The 9,450-nt window shown below is 37.4% G+C and overlaps 1 long non-coding RNA gene across 1 annotated transcript; it reads left to right on the top strand.

Annotated features, from left to right (window-relative positions):
* The first annotated feature begins 491 nt into the window (after positions 1–491).
* Positions 492–6,872, top strand: LOC139136814 (uncharacterized). Its single transcript, XR_011553254.1, has 3 exons — positions 492–681; positions 3,755–3,819; positions 4,134–6,872. It is a non-coding gene; the product is annotated as an uncharacterized lncRNA (long non-coding RNA).
* Positions 6,873–9,450: the final 2,578 nt, after the last annotated feature.

Here is a 9,450-nt window from a genome sequence, read left to right as displayed (position 1 = left end):
ATCTTACCGATTTAAGAGGAATTTGCAATTTTACTTTGGTGCGTGCGAAAATTAAAAATTGAAAATTGAAAATTGTAAGTTTCAACCTGTTTCATTTTTGAAAATGGTTGAAAGACGACTCATTTGAATTTCTTTGCTGTTCCCGGCCCTCTACCGGCCAGTGAGCGAGCAGCATCAATGTGTCCGAGACCTCCGGTTTCCGCACGTATACTTGTTCCCACGCTTACTGCATGTACTGCGAAGACTGGCCACCGAATACGATATAAAGGAAATTGAGGGCAACTCCACACATCGGTTCTACCAAGATTGTTCAGTATTACGATATGGTGAATAAAAGGATCATTGCATTTATTTTGTGTGGAATACATGGCGAGACAACGGCGATATTTTTAGTGCTTTGACCCTAGTCATGTGATCTGGGTACCCGGTAAACCGGTTTGTTGATTGAGTGATTCGTCTTAACGGTTATTTCGATAGAGGGAGTACGCGCGTTTGGGAGTCCTGTCATCTGGTTGTAAATATGTCATGTGGTTGTTGGCTGTGACACACCCATATTTGGTTATGTTTCGATGTCAAAGATCAGAGTTGAAAGTCCAAGCATGGGTAATTCCTTGCATTCTTGATACCTTGTGCTAGCTCTGGTTGTCAAAGCACGTTTTCATTTGTGCCATTTCGAAGCAAGTGAGTACAAGTATAGTAGTCTGTTCGATTCTTGATCGTAGGCTTGTAACACAAGGATACGATTTCTCATATATCTCTGGTGTTAGCATGCAGGCGGTTTTAAAATTCAGGGGTCTTTAAAATTCAGAGGTCAGACGAAACCAGGTCTACATGACAGTTCCCCTCTAACTATGTCTACATACATCAGTCATCATGATCGACCTCGACAGATTCAGCACTTTAGTGTTTGATCGTTATGGTCCAAAGCCGTACAAAGCTACTGTGCTTGCTTTTGTATTCATGGCACTGCTTCAGTAACAACGGTCGAAAATGCTCAAAGCATTATAAACCTGGTTGCATGGACACTCCGGCGCATCTCTCTTAGTGTGCTATGGCTGTGACTTCTAAGTTTTCCCAGTGGTTTATCATCTTTCTATGCTATCGCCAACTAATTTAAGTTGTCTAATCAAATATTTTTGCAGAATCTGCATTTGGAGTATGCTAGTCACCATGTGTCACCTGGTTGCACGGACACTCTGGTGCATCTCTCTTACTGTGCTAAGGCTGTGACTTCTAAGTTTTCTCATTGGTTTTCATCTTTCTATGCTATTGCCAACTGATTAAGGTTGTCTAAACAAATATTTTTGCAGAATCTGCATTTTGAGTATGCTGAGTCACAATGTGTAACCTGGTTGCATGGACACTCTGGCGCATCTCTCTTAGTGTGCTAAGGCTGTGGATGCTAAGTTTTCTCATTGGTTTTCATCTTTCTATGCTATCGCCAACTGATTTAAGTTGTCTAATCAAATTTTTTTGCAGAATCTGCATTTGGAGTATGCTAGTCACCATGTGTCACCTGGTTGCACGGACACTCTGGTGCATCTCTCTTAGTGTGCTATGGCTGTGACTTCTAAGTTTTGCCATTGGTTTTCATCTTTCTATGCTATTGCCAACTGATTAAGGTTGTCTAAACAAATATTTTTGCAGAATCTGCATTTGGAGTATGCTAGTCACCATGTGTCACCTGGTTGCACGGACACTCTGGTGCATCTCTCTTACTGTGCTAAGGCTGTGACTTCTAAGTTTTCTCATTGGTTTTCATCTTTCTATGCTATTGCCAACTGATTTAAGTTGTCTAATCTAAATATTTTGCGAGAACTGCATTTTTAGTATGCTGAGTCACCATGTGTCACCTGGTTGCACGGACACTCTGGTGCATCTCTCTTACTGTGCTAAGGCTGTGACTTCTAAGTTTACTCATTGGTTTTCATCTTTCTATGCTATCGCCAACTGATTTAAGTTGTCTAATCTAAATATTTTGCGAGAACTGCATTTTTAGTATGCTGAGTCACCATGTGTCACCTGGTTGCACGGACACTCTGGTGCATCTCTCTTACTGTGCTAAGGCTGTGACTTCTAAGTTTACTCATTGTTTTCATCTTTCTATGCTATCGCCAACTGATTTAAGTTGTCTAATCTAAATTATTTGCAGGAACTGCATTTTTAGTATGCTGAGTCACCATGTGTCACCTGGTTGCACGGACACTCTGGTGCATCTCTCTTACTGTGCTAAGGCTGTGACTTCTAAGTTTTCTCATTGGTTTTCATCTTTCTATGCTATTGCCAACTGATTAAGGTTGTCTAAACAAATATTTTTGCAGAATCTGCATTTTAGTATGCTGAGTCACAATGTGTAACCTGGTTGCATGGACACTCTGGCGCATCTCTCTTAGTGTGCTAAGGCTGTGAATGCTAAGTTTTCTCATTGGTTTTCATCTTTCTATGCTATCGCCAACTGATTTAAGTTGTCTAATCAAATTTTTTTGCAGAATCTGCATTTGGAGTATGCTAGTCACCATGTGTCACCTGGTTGCACGGACACTCTGGTGCATCTCTCTTAGTGTGCTATGGCTGTGACTTCTAAGTTTTGCCATTGGTTTTCATCTTTCTATGCTATTGCCAACTGATTGAGGTTGTCTAAACAAATATTTTTGCAGAATCTGCATTTGGAGTATGCTAGTCACCATGTGTCACCTGGTTGCACGGACACTCTGGTGCATCTCTCTTACTGTGCTAAGGCTGTGAATGCTAATTTTTCTCATTGGTTTTGCTCTTTTTATACTATTACAAAATGATTCAAAATCAAAATTTTATGCAGTCGTCTGCTTTAGGAGTATGCTGAGTCACAATGTGTCACCTGGTTGCACGGAGTCATGTGGTACATCTCTCTTTCCCTTATAAGGCTTTGTCATCTAAGTTTCTCCTATGTTTTGCTCTTTTCATGCTATTAAAAAGTGATTCAAGTTTTCAAATCAAATTTTATGCAGGAATCTGCTGTTAGATCATGCTGAGTCAGAATGTGTCACCTGGTTGCACAGAGACTTTGCAGTGGTATAAAACTTGCTAATTTAGGGGCGCTGCACCCAACACAGGGTATTTTGCACCAAAATCACTTTTTTGTAGACATTCATTTAATTTAATGAATTGTTAACCAAAGATTAAAATATTATTATTTGGGTTCATCTTCAAGGCTGTCAAGCAGTCGTAGGTTGCTTGATAAAGAAGTGTTATTTTTGCAAATGTTTGCAAATCACCCAATTTCCTGGCTTCACTATTCTTCCAATTTCAAGATTTCCAAACACTTTAACTCCATACTGACTTGGTCAAACTTTCTTAAATTTTCACATTATTTTCTTTAAATGTTGTTAAACAAGACTTTTTTTGATTGGCAATAAAGTTCTTACATTTTGAATAAGAGGCATTTTAATTTGTATGAGGATCATGTACTGTAAAATATGTTCAGATGTAACCTGCCAAAAGAAGGAAATGACGACCATGTTAAAGTGATATTTTATTCAAATCATATGTGTCACTGCCCATTTGGGGCAACTGTTGTCAGCTCCACTTATACATAACCATTGCAAGACTAATATCATTTTTATGCAAAGTAAAACATAAACTGTGTCTTTTGAAGGTTTATGGCATGTCTGTTGAAAACAGAGAGTATTAAAAAAGAATACTTTTTAATATGAAACGTCTGTTAACAGTGTTTATTCATTCTGATGTAATAATGGATTTCTGTTTGTTTTGACAGTATCTTTGAATGATATGACACTGCCTTAACAACAGATGGAAGAGGAATGTGAAAGAAACGTCAATGTAAGTAGGGTATTATGTTCATATGTTGCTACTCACATTGGTGTACCATTTTGTAGTTACAACTTGAGCTGTATCCTGTGAATGGTTTTGGGATAATTGTGTAAGTTATTATATTACAACTCTCAAAAATTTAGAGGGCCTGTAATGCTTACTTTTGATATTATTTTCATTATTTATATTTGTCCACTGTAAGTTGTTATTTTACTACAAAAAGATTGCTAAAAAATCAATATTTAGCTTGTCAGCATAGCATTTGAAATATACAAAAATGTATTAATAGTATATCATTCTATATTTCTATTTTTCTCACTCAGGTTTGTTGTAGACTACATCACAATTGTGTTGTTGGAGGAGGCTGAAGTTTACCTTATGTCAAGGAAAAGAATGGTTATGCTTGAAGAAGCAAATAAACTCTAGTATTGCCACAGAAATCTAAAGATACTGTTCTGCAGGGATAACCTTATTGACATTTGTTCATATTGTTATGAAATATTTTAAAACTTAAATTTTAAGGCAATTATTGTCATATTTAACCAAAAATATCATTCAAAAGTTCTGGTCAGACACATTAATATTGATTATACATGTCCCTTAGGATGGCAGCAATAAGATTTTGTAAAATCGTGCCAAGATATGCAACTTTGTATTTTTGAGATTATTTTTGTCATTGTAGATCTATTTTTTTCTTCAAAACTCCTTGTCAGACTTTTTGATATTCAGTATACAGGTCCTTAGGATGACTTAAGTCAGATATTTTTATACAGTGAGAAAATGCAAAATTTTGTATTTTTGGAGCAATTTTGTCAATTTCGGTCAAAAAGTGCTTTTGTCTCATTGGTGTTTATCTGATAGCTTTGCATTTTCTTATAAAAATCCCTGGAGACTACCTAAGCCAAATCATTTTTCAAACTGGGGGAACCAATGATTTTTTTGTTTTTGGAGCCAATATATTAGTCCGCAAGCTTGAATGACCTATTCCAACCCGGAATACCTTGTAAATCAATTTTGAAGACACTGAAAATAATGTAGTTTTATTTGATGCCAATTTGTAGTGAAATATGATCTAGAAAAAAGTTGTGAGCTTATGTTTTATGTAGTGGATCAACTTTAGCAAATATTTCATGGAGGAAACCCCATACACTGATGAGGGATTTCAATCCACAAGAAGGCATATGGCAAGATGCACCATACCAATAAACAGACTCCAGTTTATTTGTATCAGTTCCAATCATTATGTTACATAAACAAAAAAACCTGTCATGGTATCACTTAATTAAGTAAATCTTCACAAAGATGAAGGCAGCCAAGTGAAATCATGTGTAGATTGAATAGATGAGTGATGAATGATAATATCAGGTAACTTCACCACACAAACTTACTTACACAAACAAACTTGTGTATAACTTAACTCTGAGTAAATCTTAACATTTCAAGCAAGGACCATCAAATTTTTATTGTTGATCTACAAAATTGAAAAGTGGCTGTTAAAACGGAATTCTGCCCATGAAAATTGAAAGTTCAAACTCTTTGCAAACACAATAGTATTTTGAGTGAATAAGTGGAAATAGGAATACCTCTTTTTGTTTGTCAGATAGGAGCAATACTGTGCCCTTGGTGGTATATTTTTAAATGACTTGCAGAAATTGATATTTATTACTGTTGTTATTATTGCTAACTGTTGTTTTGCCTGATTGAGGCACACACCTAGCTATCCTATGGATTCTCTTGAACATTATCACAGTACAGCTACATGAGATACCAGGCCGCTGCTAGTTGAAACGCCTATTTGTAGGGGTTTTAATGACTGCTAAGCTAGTACGAATTAGTAATGTAGATATTGTGAGTTCAAGACTCATAAAATGCATCAGCAAGACTGCATCAAAGTTGACCACTTTTACTGTACATGTTGTTCACAAATTAAGGCCATCAAGAATATTTTTATGGGTCTTTTAGAGTAATTTAACATAAGGGCCTGGGGGGGGGGTCAGAGGAATGTGAGGGTAGTCACTCAAAAAATTGAAAGCTACAAGGAGGTTGTTCAAAATTGGAAAGAAAGAAGGGGGTTGCTCAATTTTTGGTACAAAATGAATTGAAATACCTCTCAGATTGCACCATTTCATCAATTTCCCAAATTCTTAATGCGACCCCCTGTCACTTCCTCTCCCCCTGGGGTGTTCTGACAGTTTTACTTAGTAAAAACAAATAGAAAACACCTAATATTGCACCAGACTGCATCATTGAACTCATTAATTTCTCAAAATTTCCGACGTGGCAGAGGGGACACGCCTCTCACACTTTTCCCCTGTTGGGTGTTCTAACAGTTTTACACAAATTGATAACATCTCTCATATTGCACCAGACTGCATTATTGCACACATCAATCTCTCAAATTTTCAACACGAGAGGGTACAACTCCTCTGACACTACCCCACCCCCAGCCTCCTGACTGTTCTCCTGTACTTTCAAATTCTGCCCTGTCAGATATCTTAGTGGAAACCTTGTCATGATACCCATCCAAATAAACAATACTGTATGGTAAACAATACTATATGGTTGGATAGTGGTTACAGCATGAGCTTTTGTATCTACATTTTATTGTGACTTTGAATTTTCTTTTGCCGGTCACATCTTTTTCAACTGTCATGAGGTAACCGATGATATTCCAGCAGGATATGAAAGCTCTGTACTATTGCTGTAGTTTTGTAAATGTTACAAATTCATGTCTTGGTATTTAACTGGTCTAAGTGGGGGGGGGGGGGAGGGATCAGTCAAAATTTCTGTGTTAGAGACTGGGTTACTCAAATGCATTTGGGTTGGCATGGGGTTTACTCGAAATTTCAGAATACTATGAAATTCCCCAGACTTCCCCCCCCCCCAAGGTCGTAAATAATTACAACTCCCTAAGTAAGATTTTTACCACAGGAAAACGTTAATTTTTATTCACTCGTCATCCTTTGTTAACCTTAGAAAGTTTGATTATTGTAAAATTGTGTTGTTACTTGTTGTAATCTTGAATTGTTGAAATGAATAAAATCTTGGAAAGTAAAACATGATCCTGTGTCACTGTTGTTCCTGTCTTGTTTCACCATCAGAGAAAAAAAAGATTCTAATAAATTCACACCCAATTGCTCTACCAAAACAGAAAAATTATTGAAATTTTTCAGGCAAAACACACGCCGTCTTACCAGTAAAACTTGTAAGTTCAATGCAACTCTGCACAACATGTTCGGACGAGAGAGGTGACCATAGAGGGCGAACGTCCTACTGGTACTCGTGTGACAGGCTGCAACCACATGACATACTCCGAGTCGCGCGTACTGGTCTACAGGGTTTTTCGGACCAAAAAAATGGGGTTCCTTCATCGGTCGCTCTCTTGTTTTGTATCCCCTCCACTTGATTGTGTGATGAAGTCATCTTCGTCCTCAAGGAGGAGAAGACAGCTCGAGTACGTTAATGCATGGGATGGGCGCTGAACGATGGCAACGGACACTGTACAAATACAGCCACGTACAAAAGTGTGGATTTTTCACAATTCAGTGGGCCAATCTTCACCAAATTTCCCGTGCATGTAGGATATTAGTTACTTTGACGATTGATTTGATGGCATGTCATCGTTATGTTGTCACGTGACTTCAAATTACCCCCGAAAAAGCGACATTTTGTGAACGCCAGTATACCTCAAATTCCAACCGTGAAATGAAATATATTCCATTAAAGTTGATTTTTTGAATACAGACAAATGAATTTTTTTATGGCACTTGAGCATTAATGATTAATACCTCTCAAATGCAGCTTTTTTCCTTACGATTAGAAGTATTCACGCGGTATCGCCATTTTAACGGGTTGATTTCAAAACAACAATAATGCGTTCCTCACATTGCCAGTACATATTTGCTTAAAAGATTCCTCCAGTAACCTAAATGGGAAATATGAATCCTCAAAAATATTGTTTAGTGGTTGGAATTCATGAAAATGTGTAGACTTTTGACCTTGATATTTCAGCGATCGTACGACCGAAATCCTTTGTATCAGGGCTACACAGTACGCATGCTCTGTATCTAAGCAAGCCAAAACAAATATGGCTGCGCCCACTGATTTCCCTTTCGATAACCTTACGGGCAATGTTTTTGCGTAGCGGCTGGTTTCAGTGGAATTCTTTGCAAATTAACAAAAACTACGAAATAGGTATAGTATATTTAGCAATGTTCTCGCTCATTTTTTAAATCTGCAATAAAATAACTGGTCATTTACACGTACCATGGGTGCTGTTGTGATGGTTATTTTCAAACTCAAAATAAATCGTCATGAAAAACTCAAAATACACGATTTTCGTCAAAATTTCCGGTCAATGCACGATATCACAATGCAAGCGTATGGCTATTTCGCATTCTATTTTGCATATAATTTGCATAAAGTACGAGATTTGCTACAATTTTGGCGGACTTTTTCAAAAAGTTGTCTGCTGCTCATAAAAAGCTGTCTGCTACAGAGGATTTCCGATTGGCATTTTGATGTAAATTTATAGATATTCTGGTCATAATGGTGTGTTGTGGATTCCTTATTGTTATTGCTGCACGAAGTACAAAGGAAGTCATGACAAGTAAGAAGTCTATGGTGTATCAACCTTCTAAAATATCAACATGCAGGAAAGGTATGGGCGGTATTGTAAGACAATGCATATTCATTACAGTATGTTAGTTAGTAGGGACAAATTTCGGCGGCAAATTCCAACTTTCGAAAAAATGCTGTCAGTAAAAGGCAATTGGGAAAAGTGCAATGCAAATGGAGAGAAACAACGTTTTCTGACACATTTTTCATTGAGTGCATGGCAAGGCTTGCCAGATTACAGGAGGCGAAGACACACTGCTTTGGATTGCACTGCTTGTAAGACAACAGAGGCTGATGTTTACAGACTTAACAGGGTACTTGGAAAAAAGTAGTTCCAGTGATAAGTGAAGCCACTGCTGCCTTATCATCAACCACTGTGACATCACCCAAAACGAATGAAAAATCACCAAAAGTTATGCAGAAAGAAGTAGCTAGGTCAGCAGGATATTTATATTATGACAAACTGAACAGTGCATTTCCGCAAAATTACAATATTGAGTTTAATAAGGCTTTAACAAAGGTAAACTCAGCACAACTTCAAATGAGAAAAACACCAAATCAGATAAAAGAAGCTCAACAGAAAAAGAAAGAGACTGTACAAACAAGAAATAGAAGACAAACTAACTGAAAATGATAAAGATCTGCAAAATGTTCTTGCATCTGGTCAGTCATTTTCCAGTTATGACCGTACTCGTCTTGCCAACCATTATGAGTGTCTCGATGATGCTACTGATAGAGTATTTAATGCAATTCAGCTGGAAAAACTGGGAAAGAAGTTTCTTCGCAATGCGGTTGCGCATCTGGAAAAAAGAGAATGGGATAAAGCATTATTCATGAAAGAAATGTCTGAAATAAAGAGGGAGCGGATGTCAACTGATCAGCCCTGGGACGAAAATACAATGTGACCTGTCTTGGTAATCCAACTAAAATTGCTCATAATGCTGGTCAAATCTTAAAGGCATCTGAAGAGTCACATGGTATTGATGTAAACAAATTTAACACAACAAAGGAAGTCCAAGGAAG

Source organism: Ptychodera flava, chromosome 7 (genome assembly GCF_041260155.1).
Source record: "Ptychodera flava strain L36383 chromosome 7, AS_Pfla_20210202, whole genome shotgun sequence".
Lineage (NCBI taxonomy): Eukaryota > Metazoa > Hemichordata > Enteropneusta > Ptychoderidae > Ptychodera > Ptychodera flava.
The sequence above is the reverse complement of the archived record's forward strand: the minus strand, read 5'-3'. Positions and strand labels throughout refer to the sequence as shown.